Raw genomic sequence first — 18,428 nt, forward strand, 5'->3', positions numbered from 1 at the left:
CACCGCAACACCCACTGCCCACTCCTTTCACGCTAATCATAGCGTGAAAGGGGGCCTTATTTACAAGGCAGCGTTAAGCCACTTTGTAAATAAGGCGAAGCCCCTATCGCCGTGGAAAAGTCACAAAAAGTGTTGTTCCCTTGGCTATAGGGACTTGCACATATGCCCCTCTGTGCCTTCAGTGGATCCACTAAGGCAGCAGGTCCATTGAAGGCACTGAACTTGCCAAAAGGTACCATACTTGTTGCACCCACTCATCAAAGCTTTTTTTCATTTTTAATAAGCAAGCTCCCGATGTGGGAGTTTCTTTCTTACAAGCAAAAAAATAATGACATTTACGGGCAGGGAGTTTTCTCTCTGCATGTCAGTGTCATTGCGTGGTTACTCTGGTGGAGACTGGTATGCCTCACATGATAGTCTTGGGCCGGAAATTTAGTGATGTTTCCCAGCCCTAAATAGGGTTGTCGGAAGCTCACTATGACCATTTGACCTTCTGATGGACAGGTCGCCATGTCAGAGGTTTTGAAAGGCAGAACCAGTTGAGGCTCTGTGGTCAGAAACTCTGTGGTTTCATCACTTCTAAATAGGGGTGATGGGGCAACCATTAATTTGGCTAGGCGAGAGCACTATTGATTTATAATGATTCTCCCACTCATTCACACACTTACTGACTGTCTTGACATATAGTTCCGTTCATCATTTTTAATGTATTTTTGAACTCATGTATATAAAGACCAAGGGGGATTTTCACAAGGAGCTATCGCCGAGTTAACAGCACTTTATCTCAGCCAAAGTTGCGATAAACTTATTGCCCAATCACAAGCTGGTGTTAACAGCCCACAACACCAGTTTACCCGCGATAGCAGCCACAAAAAACATCACCGCAGATGACCCCCGCAACTATCGCTAATGAGATGCAGAGTATGCATTTCCGTGCCAAAAGCCGCGACAACACCACTCCACAACATTCACAACGAACAGCCAGAACTGCGATAAGAACACGAAACAGGCGATAAGGCGCATTAGCACCAGGAAAATAACACCTGCTCCGACCTGGTACTAAGTCGGACCACAGCCTGGACCACAAAAGGGAGACCAGCCCAGAGCCACACCTGAAGAACAACAGATGCACCCGGGCAACTGAACATGCAGAGCGGAGGGCTGAAAGGGAAACAACACCCGCCTCAACCACCCCCAGGACCCCCCTCCCCAGCACCCCCTGACCAAAGACATGCCACATCAGCTACACCCAATCACGTACAAAATTATCCGCATGATGTCGCAGAATCACAACTAGTGACATGCATGTGTCGTCACAAAAATGAGCATCCCACATTCATTTCTGAAGCACCAAATCAAAATTTATTAAAATGAACACTGAAATGAAATGAAGAGACATTGCGGCTCCCCTTGGGCCAATCCGTAGGTCACAGCCTGCAGGACAAAAATCAGGATGAGAAGGTGTGTCCTGCGCACATCAAAGGACAGAGAGAGAGCGAAGGGGAGAGAGAGGGAGAGAGAGAGAGAGAGAGAGAGAGAAGAGAGGGGGAGTGAGAGAGAGAGAGAGAGAGAAGAAGAGAGGAGGTGAGAGAGAGAAGAAGAGAGGGAGAGAGAGAGAGAAGAAGAGAGGAGGAGAGAGAGAGAAGAAGAGAGGGGGAGAGAGAGAGAGTGAGAGAGAGCACGCCACCCCAGCGCAGCCAGGCCACACTGCTCACCTGCTGCCACTGGTGTGTCTCCAACCACTTGCCGGCATGTAGTGCAGTTCATTAGGTCACACATCGGAGACAGACCCGTCATCTGAAACAGAGTCCAGATACATGTTTGGCACAGTACACACAATTGCACAAGACAACATCGCCTGCCCGCCCATGCACACCCAGACAGAGGCACCCCAGCCCCTCCCGCTGCCCATCGGAGCATGCCCGCCCATGCACACCCAGGCTGCACTGCTCACCTTCCGCCACCGGCGTGCAGACAGGAGGTCCCATCACGTGCCGCAGCAAGCCACAAGCTACAAGCTTTGGGCCCGTGGACATGGCACACTCCACACCATGCCGGCCCGCTCCGCAGACCACAAGGTCCCACGTTGGGTGCTACAATAGGTGCCACCAACTCTGTGATCCCGGAAGCGGCGCCACATGGGGGTAGGCCCGCGCTGCCTGCTGGCTCAGGCCTACACTGCAGTCCAGCAGGGCACACAAAACCTGGGCTGTCCGGACCACCGGGACGGGGCATCATCGCAGACTGCACACCCGCTCATCAGCTCAAGGTGCCCCTAACTCAGTGCACCCAAAGTCACCGTCCTGTGGCGGGGTGCCTGTGCTGGCTGCAATGCTCCAGGTGCCACTAACCCTGTGCAACCCCAGTCAGTGCCACGTGGTGGCAGGCCCGTGACAACCGCAAGGCCTCGGGTGCCACTAATCCTGTGCAACCCCAGTCAGCCCCACGTGGTGGCAGGCCTGTGACGGCCACAAGGCCTCAGGTGCCACTAACCCTGTGCGCCACAACTCATGGGCCCTTTATGATTGAGAACCGTGGAGCGTCCGTCATCCAATCACCACCGGCAGAGGGGAATGTGACGTCGTCGGCACCTTATGTTGGCGCAGGCACATGGCCTGTGACGCCTGTGCCGGATGGGTGTGGTGTGCGTGCATACCTGCCCTCAGGGAGTGGCTATGACATGCTGACAACTAGACCAGTGACCTGCACACCACCAGCGAGTACGCCTGCAACGGGTAGCAATGAGGGCCCCCCCTCGGAGCGTAAGAGGGGTGGTCTGGACTGCCGTATGCCGGACCAGCGCAGGGCTAGCAACAATGACTCGTGGGATCTGGGCGTGGTGCAGTCCATGTCCGGACATGGAAGGGACTGATGCATGTGTCCCTGTTGTAGTGTTCACGGAACCCGGTACACAATATGCAATGGAGCACCCTCTGACTGGCATCCCAAAGGATGAGCATCATTGACACAAGGGACATCACTGTCCCTACATTCACCCACACATTCATCCATGAATGATGACAGACATGACACAGCAGTGCGTCACTGGATGTTTATTGCACATCCAGTGCAGTCCTGCAGCTGGAGCGGTACAGGGCAATGCCGAGCACACTACACAATGTGGGCCCGTGGAGGGCCAGCCAGAGTCTATTCGGGGATGACAAGTACTGCGGAAGAGGTAGGGTACAGTCTGCAGTCTGGTCGCTGTGTCTTTGGTCATCAAACAGGATATGGCAGTCCATGTCGCTGTCCAAGGTGAGTGCATCGGAGTGTATCGGGGTCAGTGGAAGGTCATGGGGCCATGTGCGGCACCAGGCAGGAACAGGCCAGATTGCGGAAATGAAAGCTAGTGCCTCCTGATCACAAACCCATCCACGTCCTCGTCCCCGGATGTGTGCTCTTCCCCATCTGTGGGTGTTGCCGTACCGGCTGGGGCACTGTGTGCCACTGACACATCAGGGGCCGGAGGAGGGTTGTCGGCCGCACTGTGTGGCAGTGACACATCAGGGGCCAGAGTGGATACGCCTGCCGCACTGTGGGGCACTGACACACCAGGGAACGGAGATGTGGATGGTGTGGGGTCAGCAGCATTCATCAGCGCCACGCCTTGTGGCAGCAATGCTATGATGATGGTCTGCAGGGCATGGTAGATCCCAGCTACATTTCGCTGATGTACAGCGGTGGCTGCCATTCTTTCCACCTCCATCCACACCATGTCCTCCATGAGCCTCTGCATGTGTGCCACCTCACGGCTGCTATCGCTGAAGCCCCCCTGAGCGGACAGGTGTTCTTCTCTCCGCGTCAGGACTCCAGCGATGTCAGTCAGGGCTCGTTGGAGGCCATGGAGCGCGTCTAGACACCCATGGATGGTGTCCAGTTTGGTAGCCATGAGGTCAAACCCCACCCGCACCTGCTCAGCTGTCTCCCTCTGGGCCTCCAGCACACGGCGTGGGAAGGCCATGTGTTGTTCCTGAGGGTCTTGGGAGACTGGCGGGGCCATAGGTTCCTTCTGCTGGGTGGTTTGGGTGGTGGGTGTGGTCTCCTCGATGCAGCTGGTCAGCCCTGATCCTGGAGGTGAGTCGCGGATGATGTCAATGATGTCTAGGAGGGCTTGGGTGTCAATGCTGGGATTGTCCTCCTCGTCATCAGTGAAGAGTGGCTGGGACTGCACTGCAGGGGGTGTTGACACTGGCCCTGCAATGTGAAGGGGAGATGGTGTATTGCAATGTGTCCACATGTATGTAGCCATATGGTACATGTTGACATTCCAACAGCATGGCATTGTAAATTGTGACAGTCTGTAGATCTGGGCAATGACCCAGAGTCATTGAGGGCATGCACTGTGCTCTGCTTGATTGTGCATGTGTGCCATCATGACCATCTCCACCCGTCCCCCCAGTACCTGGTGGTCACTCACCCTGTTGCGGTTGTGTTGTGTCCTGTCGAGCAGTGTCCGGTCCCCCAACTCCTTCCACAGTATCCACACTGATGACTGTCGACACCAGCTCCTCCATGTCATCCAGCTCGAGCTGCAGCGCTGGGCCCCCACCTCCAGTCTGCATTGCTGCCTTCTGGTTGGCTGCGAGTTTCTCCTTGGCCTTCCGCTTGATGTCATTCCATCGCCTCTTGACATTGTCCTCTTGTGCTCTCCGACGGCATTCACCTTGTCCACGATGTCCCGCCATATTCCAGTTTTGGTGCCCAATGACACGTTGGAGGTGATGAACAGTTGTTGGTGGTGTTCCATCAACCCCATGACCATGATCCTGTTCGCCTGCGGACTGAACTTAGTCTTCCTCTTCTTCTTGTCCTTGCCCTTCCCTGTCCCTGATGTCCCGGGCTGGTTGTCCGGGGTGCTTGTGGGGTTGAGCTCGTTCTCTGCTCCTGCTCCAGCTGCCTCCATGGTGCTTGGGTGTTGGTCAGTTTTTGTTTGGGTGTTTTTTCTACTTTTATGGAGATTTTTCCCGCCAGCCAGGTGTGTGTTGCAGGCCTGGATTCCCTCATCGTGCTTTGGCCCATCGCAGGTTTTTTGGTGTTGTGGTTTGTGTTTTTATCGCCATCGAGGTGGTTGTATCGCGGACATTGTCCGCGGTTTCGGCAGACTATCGCATGGTACCGCCTTGTTGTGAATTCCATGTTGAAACGGGGTTATTTTCCCGCAATGGGCTGCGATTTTGAGAGTTGCGTTAAGCTACTCTTGCGGTAGTTATCACACGTTCTTGTGAATATACCCCCAAATCTTTTTTATTTTTTTTATAGAAGTAACTCTAACTGATATATATATATATATATATATATATATATATATATATATATATATATTCACTTAAAAAACCATAGGTTTCACACATGTTATAGTTAGCTGGACATTTCACTCGTAAAAAACCAATGAAATTCCCCCGTTATAGTTAGTGCAGGCAACTATAACTCACGCGACCGCAATCCTCTGCTGATGACGTCAGATATTACATCACTGATGACATATGTGTCTTTATGAAAAATAAATATTTGTAATATATGTATAGCTAAAGATTAATGGAAGAAGACATGGGTAAATAAGTGTCTAAATACAGTGATGTAATATCTGACGTCATCAGCAGAGGATTGCGGTCGTGTGAGTTATAGTTGCCTGCACTAACTATAACGGGGGAATTTCATTGGTTTTTTACGAGTGAAATGTCCAGCAAGCTGTCGAGTGCAGTTCTGAGATCTGGACCCCTTTGGTGAAAAATGTCATGCACGGGCGTCCTTCCGTGAGAACTGCACCATCTCAAGACTGAAGAGAGGCTGTGGCGTGTAAGCATATATACGCCGCTTGGCACAGTGAGCCAGAATGAAGAAATTCTTTCCCCATCATATTGGATCCTAAGGAAGGAATTGAAGTATGTTTTAGAAATACAGTGGCGCATATATCCCACTTAGGGTAATGAATTTAGTGTTCTTGGGACTATATTACCCAGAATGCAGCATTGAAGAGAAACGCACTCAGCCAATGAAATAAGTTGCACCAAGCCAATAAAATCGTGCTGCACATTTGAAAAGAGTAAAGAGCACTTAATGCGCCCTGTACACAAACTAACAGCCTTTGAGGAAGAGGCATGTCAGCCTCGAAACGCATCAGGCTTTAATGTTTGCTGGTATGTAGGGGAAAGCTGAAAAGGAAGACCCGAGTGGGAGTCAAGCTCTGGACCCCTTTGGTGAAAAATGTCATGCACGGCCGTCCTGCCGTGAGAACTGCACCATCTCAAGACTGAACAGAGGCTGTGGCGTGTAACCATATATACGCCGCTTGGCACAGTGAGCCAGAATGAAGAAATTCTTTCCCCGTCATATTGGATCCAACAAAGGAATTGAATTATGTTTTAGAAATACAGTGGCGCATATATCCCACTTAGGGTAATGAATTTGGTGTTCTTGGGACTATATTACCCAGAATGCAGCATTGAAGAGAAACACCCTCAGCCAATGAAATAAGTTGCACTAAGCCAATAAAATCTTGCTGCACATTTGAAAAGAGTAAAGAGCACTTAATACGCCCTGTACACAAACTAATAGCCTTAGAGGAAGAGGCGTGTCAGCCTCAAAACTGGTATGTAGGGGAAAGCTGAAAAGGAAGACCGGAGTGGGAGGCAAGCTGTTGAGTGCAGTTCTAAGATCCCTTAGATCCCCTTTGGTGAAAAAAACCAAAATATATATATATATATATATATATTTATATATATATATATATATTCAGTGAAAAAACCATAGGTTTCACACACGTTATAGTTAGCTGGACATTTCACTCGTAAAAAACCAATGAAATTCCCCCGTTATAGTTAGTTAAGCTAACTATAACTCGCGCACCCGCAATCCACTGCTGATGACGTCACATATTACATCACTCATGACATGGTCAGTGACATCACTCATGACATCACTGATGACATCTCAAATGACATCACTGATGACATCATCCAGTGAATGTGTATTTTAATGAAAATTAAATATGTTTTATATATGTATATCTCACGGATGATAGAAGAATAAATGGGTATATAAGTGTCTAAATGGATGATTTGTTTTTGAAAAATTGATTGTATAACTGACTGATTAAGTGTATCTTAGTGAATATATGGCTTACAGAGTAATGTTTAAATATGTAATTATCTGTATCAGTCTCTCACTTTGTGTATAAGTGGCTGCATGGGTTGGTGAGTAGCTACATGGGTGTTTTTATAGGATATTAGGTGGTTTTTTGAGTATCAGTCTGAGTGTCTGCATGGTTCGGTGGGGGGTATTACGTAGTGCATAGGTGCATGAATGAGTGACTCACTGGTTGTATGTGTTGAAGACAGCATGTGTGCAGGACTGTATGGGTGGATGAGTGTGTGTATGTGTGTATTAGTGAGTGAATGACTGTCTCAATAGTATCTTTATGAGTAACTACATATGTTTTAAACTACTATATGTGACTATTGGTGTATATAAGTGAGTATATGTGAGAGTGAGAGATTAAAAGAGTTCCTGTATGAATAAGTGATTGTTTAAAAGACTAATTATGTGTAACTTTCCGTAGAAGTAAGTGTGGTGGTGTGTGTATAACTGTATATGCAAATAAATCTATGTTTGATTCTTTATTTTCATGAGTGAGTATGTGTGTCAGTAACTCTGTGGATGAGTGGCATTGTGTAGCAGGATGTATAGGTGTACGAGTACATATGATGAGTGAGTACATGTATGAGTGTCTGTACAGGACTGTTCGTGAATGTGTGGATGTGTATGTGGATCTTAGAATTACTGAAGAGGTTGTTGTAACTGGTATTGGTATGTCCATTTTTTTGAAAATTTTAGTCTCTATTTTTGAATGTGTGTTTCAAAGGTTATATTAGGGTGAGAGGAGGTCTGCCACTCTGTCACAAGGATGATGTCATCAGTGATGTCATTTGAGATGTCATCAGTGATGTCATGAGTGATGTCACTGACCATGTCATGAGTGATGTAATATGTGACGTCATCAGCAGTGGATTGCGGGTGCGCGAGTTATAGTTAGCTTAACTAACTATAACGGGGGAATTTCATTGGTTTTTTACGAGTGAAATGTCCAGCTAACTATAACGTGTGTGAAACCTATGGTTTTTTCACTGAATTTGCAAGGTTTTTTAAATGCTAATTCCTAACTATAACGTGTGTGAAACCCATGGTTTTTTCACTGAATTTGCAAGGTTTTTTAAATGCTAATTCCTAACTATAACGTGTGTGAAACCCATGGTTTTTTCAGTGAATTTGTATGGTTTTTTAAATGCTAATTCTTACCTATAACGTGTGTGAAACCCATGGTTTTTTCAGTGATTTAATATGGTTTTTTAAATACAAATTCTTATATTAAACGTGTGATTTTTTGTTTTTTATTTGCAAGGTTTTTTTTTACATTTTTTTCTTTTTTTACTTTATATTCTCTTTAAACACTATGCTTAAATGTAAAAAATTCTGCAATATATTATTTTTTCTCATTTTTTTTTACCAAACAGGTAAGATATATTAGTATAACATAGTGATTCTTTTTTTATATATTTTTTTTTTTTTATTTACGTGCGCGTACGGTAAGTTTACGGTAAGCGTACGTTTTGCGTAATGTACGTAATATTTCTATTCTTTTTGCGTATGGTTACGCAATTTGCGTAGTCGTGCGTACTGCGTACGCGGCGCGTAAACGCATACATTACACGCGCACGTTACGCGGAAGTGTTGGGGCGTGCCTGTTATGCGCATGCATGCGTGCGCCTGTCTTTTATACGCGCATGCGTACTTTTACCGTAAGCGCTCCGTAAGCGCTCCGTAAGCGCTCCGTAAGCGTAACGTAAGCGTAACGTACGCGCACGGTGGGTCATGTGATCAAGAAACAAAACTTTTGATTGGTTTAAAGTACTTTCAGTTCTAGAACTCTCCTACACCACACCCATTCCCCTCATTTCTGCTTGTGATCCCTTAGGAGAAGGAGCTGAGTTGTCTTTGGGATACGATGGCAGACCAGCACTCCTCTTCTGAGAGTGAGGCTAGCAGCACCACCATCAGGCAGAGAAGGAGGACACAGAAGAGCTCTTTTATATGGGAGTATTTTACTTTTCCTGAGGGCGAGAAAAAAGTAAATGCTGCTTTAGTGACTTGCAAGCTGTGCCAGCGTGTACTTTCTAGAGGTAATCCTAACAAGAAGTATTCCTTCGGGAATCACACTATGTTAAGACACCTAGAGGATGTACACCCTAGGACACATGCCCTTCAGTAAGTCGAGCAAGCACATCCACAGCAGCTCAGCCGAGTCCATCTTCGGCAGCTCAGCTGAGCCCTTCATCTGTGGGGGCAGATTCACCTTTTTCTGGTCCTCTGGAAACTAACCATCGATTTGCGAGGGTTACAATGCGGTGCTCAAATTGCCATGGTCTAATTGTTCGTGGGGAGACCAGTGTTCCCCTAATTAACAACAGAATAGACCAGCACATTTGTCCTACCAGCTAATATTCCCATTCTTCCTTTCCTCTGTCCCTGCATGAACACAACGGCTCTTTTAAGAGCCAACCTTACCTCTCAACTTTTTAAAATTTTTTCTTAAAAACTGTTTTTTTTTTTTTACCGTACACGTACGGTAAGCGTATTTTTTTTTATTTTTTTTAAAAACACTAAAAAAACAATTATCACATTACAAGGTCTTTGAGGGATTAATAACGAAATACTGAAAATCTGTTTGAGGAGAAGTGGAAAAAAGGGACCATCTAATTTCTGACTTACCTGACCCACCCAAAAATTTAATTATCAATTTAAATTTAATTGAAATTGCTTGTAAAAATGGTTTTATTTTTCGAAAATTTTCTTTCTCTATCTGAAAAAAAAAGAAAAAAGTATTCATATTTAATAAAACATTTTATAATACAGTACACGTATTTACATATTTTCCAAAAACAATTTTTTGCCATTTTTTTGCTGTTTTCAGAATATATTGCATTTCACTATAAATCGTGAAAGCAATTGCATTCATCACTTAACAGCGGGCCAAAAAAAAATAACAATCTCAAAGATTGTTTTAAAAAAGCCCAGAATCTCTTCTCACTTAAACATAACATTATAGAAATGCAAAATATTCAAAAAAAATATCATCTAATAACAATAACTATTTCTAAAAAATACCGTCTGACAATTTTGTTTCAGAAGCATAATCACAAAAATAATATATCTCAAATAACTCCACAATACATCTGGTTACCTTTCCTTTAGGCCAAATGGTAATTTTAAAATTCTTTTTTGATTAAATTTCCAATGGTAATCCAATAAAATTCCAAAATTTAAATTGTACAGATGTTACCAATTCTCTCTAAAATTTTGGTTTCCGAAAGATTAATTAGGAATTAAATTAGTCCACAATACAATTGGTTACCTTTCCTTTAGGCCAAATGGTAATTTTAAAAATCTTTTTTGATTAAATTTCCAATGGTAATCCAATAAAATTCCAAAATTTAAATTGTACAGATGTTACCGATTCTCTCTAAAATTTTGGTTTCCGAAAGATTAATTAGGAATTAAATAAGTCCACAATACAATTGGTTACCTTTCCTTTAGGCCAAATGGTAATTTGAAAAATCTTTTTATTTGAAAATTCCAATGGTAATCCAATAAAATGGTAACATTGATTGGTATAGATGTTGCCAATTCTCTCTAAAATTTTGGTTTCAGGAAGATTAGATAGGAATTTGCTAAATCAAAAGGCAAACGTTGCTTAAAAACCAATTGACAATCATTACACATTGTCCAGCCTTTTTTACATTTTAGATAAACTGTGTAATGACCAGAAGTTACAGTAGGTCCATCATGGAAAATTATTGCAACTGTTACAAAAGTTTTTCCTGAAATTGATAATTGCTGTCCTGTAAACTTCTTTATTAAAGTATCTAATTTTGAACCATCAGCTCTACATCGTTGCATCATTAAAATTACATACTGTCCGTATTCCTTTAAAATTAACGTTGAAAACATGTCAGATTTACACTCACCGCATTCCATGCTATGATTAGCATCTTTAACTAATTTAGCAAAAGTGACTGTTTTACTCTCTGGCAATGTTAAATAAATAAACCTTTCAGAATCAACATTAGAGCCACATGTATTGAAACAGTTTTCACAACTATGTTCCCATTTATAAGAGAGACCAAACATATTTTCAATTTGTACCCCTTCTTCTTCCAGTACCTGAAGAAAATACATCAAGAATTCCTGTGCGTCTTGCTGTACATTTTGAGAAAACTGTGTACATCCTGAACATACATCTAAAAGTTTTCTAATTTCAGTAGCACTTTCTATTTTAGTTTTATCATTACTCAGCTTTTCAAAAAGGAGACTCAAATCAGAACAGAATCTTTTTCTCTGATTTACTATTATCTGCTCTTGCAAACTTTCAAGATAAAATACAACATTCAGCACTACATTAGCGTAGCAGTTGACACCAGAGCTATTTTCAAAATGACAACCAACAACCTCTTCAACATTTTCCTTTTTCTTTTTGCTTGCAATTACATCAGTCTTCTTTTTTTTTTCTCCTCTCTACATCCTCATTACAGATATTCTCAATTCTCCTTTTTCGAGAAACAACACTTTTTTCCAACACAGGATACTGACCTAAATGAGGAGCATAGGTTCTTCTTAATCTATTATACTCCTTTACACAATTTGCATCAGCACTAACTTTTGAGTCATCAAAGTCTATCATAAATAAACCAGATAATGTTTTCACTCGTGACAAAGCAACATAAGCCATACCTTCTTTGAACACAGTTGAACCAATGTTCACAAAAGCACAATCTACAGTCAATCCTTGAGACTTGTGAATAGTTACAGCATATGCTAGAGAAAACGGAAACTGCTTCCTACGTACATATAAGTCTTTCACAAGCATGAAACGAACTGTACAACGACAAATGTCTATAACTTCTTCTATCTGATCAAATTTTATTTTTAAACATTCAATTCCATCTTTTTTCTGGTAGTTAATAAAACCCACAACTCTTCCCATAGCTCCATTCACTAAACCTTTTTCAACATCCAAATTTCTCCTTAAAAATGCTCTACAGTTCATGCAAACATATAGATTTTTTTCTAATCCAGCAGTTTTGGAAATGTTCTTCTCTAGTGAATCCAATTTATTTTTCAGTTTGCCTGTTAATGTAATAGTAATTCTTTCATGCTGAATTTTGTCCACTGCTTCCAATTTCCTAATCTCTTCCTTTTCCAATTTCAAAAGTTCCTCATTGAATATTGAGCATTCACGTAGAGTTGGCATTAAGCAGATTACACTTTTCTTTTCTGCAATGTTCTTGTATATTTTCTCTGCAACTATTTCTTCCTTTGGGAATAAATTATGTAGCAACCGACTCTGTAATGCTTTCGTGCCAGCTTCAGTGAGTAGTCCAATTCTGATATCTTTCAGAATACTTCCATATTCTTCATCGTTTGCTTGCCTCATATTAGTAGTAAGTTCCTTGTACTCAAAGAAGGACCAAATATTTGCATTACCAATGCTTCCCAATGACTTCTTTGTGTCTTCATGTGTCACAGTATTAAACACTGGTTGTCCTTTAACTGGAGTAAGCTGTAGAAGATCCCCAAAAACTATGACATGTTTTCCACCAAATAACACGTCATAGTCTGTCCTTAGAATTTGCTGCATTCTTAAATGCACAAAGGCAAGCATTAAGTTTGATACCATGCTCACCTCATCAATAATGAGAACTTGCATCTTCTTCAATACTCTTGAAACTTCCAAGCATGCTTCTCCAGTTAGCTTGTGGTATTGTATTTTGTTCTCATGCTCCACTGGTAACATTAGCAAACGATGTAAGGTGATTCCTTTTATGTTATATGCTGCTAACCCAGTTGGAGCAGTAACCACACAAGACAAAGTTGAATCCGTTTTTTGCTGTAGGTAGCTTCTGATGACTTTTATTAAGAAACTTTTTCCAGTTCCAGCTTGTCCGCTTACATACATCCTGATTGGTTGATATGATGTGCATGAGCACTCTTTTTTTTCATGTAGTAATCCGTGATCAATTTTGTTTCTGATCTCTTCATAAATTTGTTGCTGCTCTTCATTCAGTTGTCTTTCCAAATTTGGTAAGTCTATTAATTCTTCTTGAGCTTGATTCATAGCCGTTTCCACTTCAGTCATAGCTATTGCAGCTTAATTTTCAACGATTGGTTGTCCTAGGGGATCTTGACTGAGTGTTCCAGAACTTTGGCTGTCTTGAGAACTGTCTCTAGCTACTTCAGCTGCAATTGTAGTTTCCTGTTCAATTTCTTCATTTAACATTTGCACATAATTTGTGAAAGTACTGCATTCTATGCTGTCTTTGCAAGCATTAAAGGAATCTTCATAGCTTTGAAATTCTCCCAGTAGTTCGTCCTCTGAACGCCATGGTTTAAACAGCTGTAAAAGAGGCAAGTAGTAAAATTCCTTTTTGTCGCAACTCAGCTTCCGGTGATTTATCAAACTTCCTTTTGTTTGCTTCACCAAACATCCTTCCTCACCAATGACTTTATATTTTCCATTGTTGATGTCTTCTGTGGCTTTCCGTGAATAAATGTAGTTCTGCAGCACTTCATAGAGACACATGTTCTCTAGATGAAGACTTCTCTTTGGGTAATATGTGTCCAACATGTTTGATTTCAAAATATCTGTACTTTCTGGGTCATTCTCGGCCAAATATTCAATTTCTCCAACAGATTTCAGTACCCGATTTCTCATTGCTGCAAGGCCTAAACTTGCCCAAATTATTCTTCTTGATTTCGAGTAGAGACTTGCAGAAGATAACCTATCTGAACATTCGTAGGATCCAATTTCTCGATTCGATAACATCTTTAAACTGAAACTGTATAGCTTCTTACTGACAGTCTTCTCGTGAGAAATCTCTTTCCACATTTCTTTCAATTCAGTTTTTTCTGATTTAGTAATGTAAGACGTTACATATCGAGCAACAGCAATGGAATTGTCAGCTACATACTGTATATCCATGTTAGCATTCCACATGGATAAAATGACTGGGTTGTAGTCATTTATATTTTTTGATTCTTCTTTTCTTTTTAGGTTGTAGGTATTCTTAGGTGATTTTCTTGTAATAGTATGTCTCACAGCTGACATAAAACTGTTTACTCTTCCTTTTGAAAGAACAGGTCTAGGAAATCCAAATCGACATTTAGTGTAGAATTTATCTTTGCTCTTGTATTTCCGTCGACAGTATTTTCCACACCGATGACTTTGGAAACGTAAAACTTGCTCCTTTAACTTTTTCTCTTCTGTGCTTTTTGGTATAGCACATGTTGCATATTCTTCAATGAAAGATAACACTGCTTCATCAGTATCTGTTCCAAACTTTGGGGCATCCTTGATCCACAACAGCATATGAATATGAGGAGCACCTCTTGCTTGGTACTCTTTTCTCCAAAAGAAATCCACAACTTCTCCAAGAGGTGGATTTTTTTTATTGCAGATGAAGCACATCATGGCCTCAAATCTATGATTGAAATATCTGCAAACATTAACCGGATCCAATGAGCACAGTTCTCCTGCTGTCTTGTATTCGATGTTTTTAATGTTTGAATTTGCCTCTCGTAGAAAATCCAGTAAATCATCCCAAGCGTACTCGGCTTAGGGTAAGGAACCATGTTGGAGTTCCTAAATTCCGTAACATGCATTTTAATTCACCATGGCGTCGGTACCAATATTCATTTGTCCCACGCTGACAAGCCATCAGATTGATCAGTTGTGTTTCCAAATGATCATCTCGGTGCTGCACTTTCTCCATAAAATCCTTAGCAGACACATTTTGTAAATGTACTCCACTTTTTAAAATGTGATTTACTGCATAAGATAATGCAGACAAGTCGCTTTCAAATAAAAGATGGAACAAATAAGGAATACTTTGTCGAAATCTTGGATCTTCTGCATATAGTCTTGTAGTCCGATACTCAGAAGCTGGAATCTGTTCTGGACGTTCATCGTATCGTCCTCCTTTTCCTGTAGGAAACAGCAGGGGAAAACATTGAGCTTCCAAGCTCTCCTCCCATACACTCACAAGAGTTCCTTTTGCTTTCTTCATCTGAAACAGATCAATAGTGTCTCCCATAACTTCTTTTGAATGAAGAGGATGTATGCTAAAATGTTCATAGATTTCTTCTTCCTTTGACTTGTCCACTTTTTCAATTTGTCCAGTTGGTGTTTCTGTGTCTTCTTGTAAATCTTCTTCTTCTTCTTCTATATAAATTGATTCATACCATTTGTTATTCCTTTTCAAATACAAATTTGCTCTTTGTACTTTCCGTACATCTACCAGCTCCCGCCAAATCTTCTTATTCTTTGTAGGTACACCATTAACCAGAATAACTAATGGTTCAGTTTCCAAAGTATCTGCATCAACAGTTTCCATATTTTTTTCAAATCCAAGGGCAAATACACCACTCTACCTTTTAAACCTCTCAGTAAATCTGAAGGAGGTAATTTACCAGTTTTGGGCTCCATACGTACTATGGTCTGGAACGGATGAACACATTGAATGAGTATAGACTCATATGTATTTAATTCAGAAAGTTCGGCAGGAATAGCATCCAATTCTAAATTATTATGTACAGCTCTGGTCGGCATTCTATTTTCTTCTAACTTATTATAACAGTATTTACAAATACGCTGATCTTCACCCAATTCAATACAATTTTCAAGAAATATATATGTGGCAAAATCCTTCCACTTATAATTATCTTCATTTTCACTTTTTCTGTAGAGATCAACATTCCTGGTTTGTTTTTTATAATGAGTTCTGCTGCAACAAATACAAGTAATATTTGGTCTTTCATTAGAGATTATTGCAAATTTTGTCATGTGATCATTAAATTTCTTACTTACAGAGGGTTCTACATTCTCTTCCACTTCTTCCTCAATAACTGTGTCATTACCTGCACTGTCTTGTTCTGGACCAAAGTAACTAAACTGAATTTCATCAGTAACCTTCTCTACATCTGATACCGATCCACGGAACAGAGCCCTATTCAATTCATCTAACTTTATTGCTGGACTTTTAGCAAAATACAATCGTCTCACAAACTTTCTCATTTCAGTATGATGAACAGCCAGCATCCTAAAATGATGAAAAACACTTTTACACACTTTTCTAGATATACAAGCCAGAGAATGTCCCTGCAAACCAGTATTCTCTCTCACTCTGCATGGATCTAGACTTTGAAGCACCTTAATCTTCTGTTTAACACTTTTTTTACTATATTCTCTTAGAAACTCACAAAATTTATCAATAGATTCCTGACGCACAGTGCAAATACTACTACAATTCCAAGTATACACTGGGGCTTTAGGACGTCTCCCCATAGCCTCATCTGCCATCACTTGTTCCTCATCTCTTGGAACCATTTTCTCCTTCTCCATTATACAACCATTTTTCACTTCATAAGCACGACCTCTGGTGTCAACTGCATGCAGCAAACTATTACTTTGAAGATAACTCTCTTCATTAAAAAAAGGTTCACTACTTGAACTATGCATCCATTCTCCTAAAAACACTTTACAAAAGTTTGTTCTTTTCACTAGTCTTTTCCTTTTGCTTTGTGATTTCAGTACATTGACCATTTTATCTAATGTACGCATCCTGTTCAAAATTAAAATGAATAGTTTCCTTTTAAATTCTAAAGCCTTTGCTACAATGGCTTCAATTTCTTTTTTTCTCTTATAAAATTTTGCTTTTTTCTTATATTTCTTCACATCCTTTATCAAATTGGACATAACTCTTCTCTGAAACATTTTTCTACGAATCTCTTTAAACGCTGTTTTTCTTTTTAAGTTAATCTTTATTGTTTCTGAAGGTATATTTGCATTAACTAAATGCTCAATTTTTTCCTGTTGTTTTCTATTTAAAACATTATTTCCAGTACAGACATTTTGTAAATTTTTCCTTTTTTTGAAGATATTGTTTAAAAAATCTTTTGTCTGCTTACCAGAAGACTTTCTCTTTTTCCCAACATGAGCATCTCCAACTAACTTAGGTCCTCCAGTTGTCTTCAAATATAGATTTTTTTTGTGGTTTTTCCTTAGTCTGGATTTTGTAGGCATCTTAAATTTTGTTCACTGCTCTTCAGCAATACCTGAAAAAAACTAAAAAAAAATTCCTTTATTTTATTTAAATATATTACTATATTTTTTATGATCTTTTCAAATCTTAAAATACTATGTACCCCTTTCCTACAAGTGAAAATCACAATAACACCATCACAAATTAAATATCTAAAAACAATTCCTGTGTGCACACAGAGTCATGGTTTGATATTAGGCAGAAAACGAAATTTCTTTGCCAATTTGAAAGCACAATTACTACTCTTTTTTTGGCAAGTGATAAGTACTTTTACAGTCTGACACATTTTCAATCCACTTTTCAGATTCTGAAAACTGCACATGTCCAAACAGCTTTTTGAGACCAGGAACATGTGTAACCTGGGTGAATGACTACACTCCAGCAAGGGCAACCAGCCTTAGTGATGCTGAATGTATTTGCATTACTCACTGCAACCTCAAACCCCACTCGGTTGTGAATACTATGCATGATTCTACAGGGGAAGCAGCTGGGTGTGTGCTAAGAGTCTGCTTCTGCAGAAAAATAGCTGCCCCTTTCCTACTAATGCAAATGTAAAATTACCAGAGTAATACGCAATAAATCTCTGGCAACAATTCCTCTTTGCACACAGAGTCATGGTTTGATATTAGGCAGAAAACGAAATTTCTTTGCCAATTTGAAAGCACACTTACTACTCTTTTTTTGGCAAGTGATAAGTACTTTTACAGTCTGACACATTTTCAATTCACTTTTCAGATTCTGAAAACAGCACATGTCCAAACAGCTTTTTGAGACCAGGAACATGTGTAACCTGGGTGACTGACTACACTCCAGCAAGGGCAACCAGCCTTAGTGATGCTGAATGTATTTGCATTACTGACTGCAACCTCAAACCCCACTCGGTTGTAAATACTATGCATGATTCTACAGGATAAGCAGCTGGGTGTGTGCTAAGAGTCTGCTTCTGCAGAAAAATAGCTGCCCCTTTCCTACTAATGCAAATGTAAAATTACCAGAGTAATACGCAATAAATCTCTGTCTATAATTCCTCTTTGCACACAGAGTCATGGTTTGATGTTAGGCAGAAAACGAAATTTCTTTGCCAATTTGAAAGCACACTTACTACTCTTTTTTTGGCAAGTGATAAGTACTTTTACAGTCTGACACATTTTCAATCCACTTTTCAGATTCTGAAAACAGCACATGTCCAAACAGCTTTTTGACACCAGGAACATGTGTAACCTGGGTGAATGACTACACTCCAGCAAGGGCAACCAGCCTTAGTGATGCTGAATGTAT

This window comes from Triturus cristatus, chromosome 1_2 (genome assembly GCF_964204655.1).
Source record: "Triturus cristatus chromosome 1_2, aTriCri1.1, whole genome shotgun sequence".
Lineage (NCBI taxonomy): Eukaryota > Metazoa > Chordata > Amphibia > Caudata > Salamandridae > Triturus > Triturus cristatus.